This window comes from Octodon degus, unplaced genomic scaffold (assembly GCF_000260255.1).
Source record: "Octodon degus isolate 3935 unplaced genomic scaffold, OctDeg1.0 scaffold00164, whole genome shotgun sequence".
Lineage (NCBI taxonomy): Eukaryota > Metazoa > Chordata > Mammalia > Rodentia > Octodontidae > Octodon > Octodon degus.
The window spans coordinates 153,765-155,167 of NW_004524740.1; the positions used below are offsets into that span (position 1 = coordinate 153,765).

At 55.2% G+C, this 1,403-nt stretch overlaps 1 pseudogene across 1 annotated transcript in view; it reads right to left on the reverse strand.

Annotated features, from left to right (window-relative positions):
• LOC101576035 overlaps nt 1-1,397 on the reverse strand; it is a 34,305-nt pseudogene extending 32,908 nt beyond the window's left edge. Inside the window, exon 1 of the transcript XR_192810.3 lies at nt 3-1,397. The product of XR_192810.3 is annotated as a ubiquitin carboxyl-terminal hydrolase BAP1 pseudogene (transcript). The remainder of the gene's footprint in view (nt 1-2) is intronic.
• Nucleotides 1,398-1,403: the final 6 nt, after the last annotated feature.

Genomic DNA, 1,403 nt, shown 5'->3' on the forward strand with positions numbered 1-1,403 from the left:
GCTTCTCAGCCAAGACATTGATGGTGTTGGGCTGCAGCACTGATAGCTGCCCATCTGCAGAACTGCTTAAGGACCCTGCCTTCCCTGTTCCTTTCTGCTTGTATCTGATGGCAGAGTTGGTGTTCTGTACATCCTCCTCTTCCTCATCCTTATAGTCATCCTCATCATCCGAGTACTGCTGGGGTGGACGGACGGGAACACGGTTGCGGCCCACACCCGCTGCCAGGTCTTCCTCCTCCTGCATGGGGGACTTGGCATAATTGTGATTGTCTAGAAAGGCTGGCAGCTGCTGGACAATGGGGGTCGGGTTGGGGGGAACACCATTGAGGCTGCTCCCCGGGGGCTTTACCACCAGCTTAGGTTTGCTGGGAGGACTATGAGTTGGAGCCTGTGGGCATGAACCTGCCACCTCCTCTGCACCATCTGTGTGCGTGCCCTCAGAGGCCGATGGGGCCCTGCCTGCCTCCAGCACAAGGGCAGACTTGATGCTGGCTGGCTTCAACTCCTCAGACAGCTGTGATTCTTGAGACTTGTGGGTCTGAATCAGCTCCGGCTGTGTTACTCTAATCAGCTGCTGCAGGGCCTCCAGTACTGTCTGGCGGTTCACCTTCAGCACATGCAGCCTGGCCTCATACTTGATCCTGCGGTCAGGCACCACTGCCATCAGGTTGAAGCGGATGTCATGGTAGGGCTCCCCTTCAGTAGCCAGGCCAATTCGTTCCATGATGACCCGTTGAGCTTTATCTGTCCATTCCTCATCCTCCCCCCAAGGCCCATGTCAATAGGGTAGACCTTCAGCCCATCCAGCTCAAAGAGCCGGCCTGTAATAGGCACATAGCTGACAAAGTAGAATGCCTCCATGGTCCGCACTGCACTAAGGCCATTCTGCTTCTCAGGGAGGTGACGTGGCTCAGGCCTGGCATGGCTATTGTGTGCCTTGGCCAACTCTGGGGCATTGCCAATTGCATATCCTTTGCTCTCAGGGCTGAAGCCTTTGGTGAAATCCTTCATGCGACTCAGGGTAGGTCCTAGGTCCACACTGCTGCAGTTCAGGAGCACGCTCAGCAAGGCATGAGTGGCACAGGAGTTGGGGATCAGCTGGTGGGCAAAGAACATATTATTCACAATATCGTCGTCAATCACAGATGTATCATCCACCAAGGTAGACACCTTGCGACGGGACCTGCGTTCTTCTATCCATTTAAACAGGAAGATGAATCCATATACAGGGCCCTGGCATTTGCTCTGGAGGTCATAGATCTCCTCCACTTGCACACCTTTGACACCAAAATCTTCCACCAAGAGGGTGAAGAGGCCCGGGTCGCTTTCCAGCTCCAGCCAGCCTTTATTCATCTTCCAGCGGGGCAGCCCCTCAGCGCCATGTCCAGGCCCTACAGACCCAC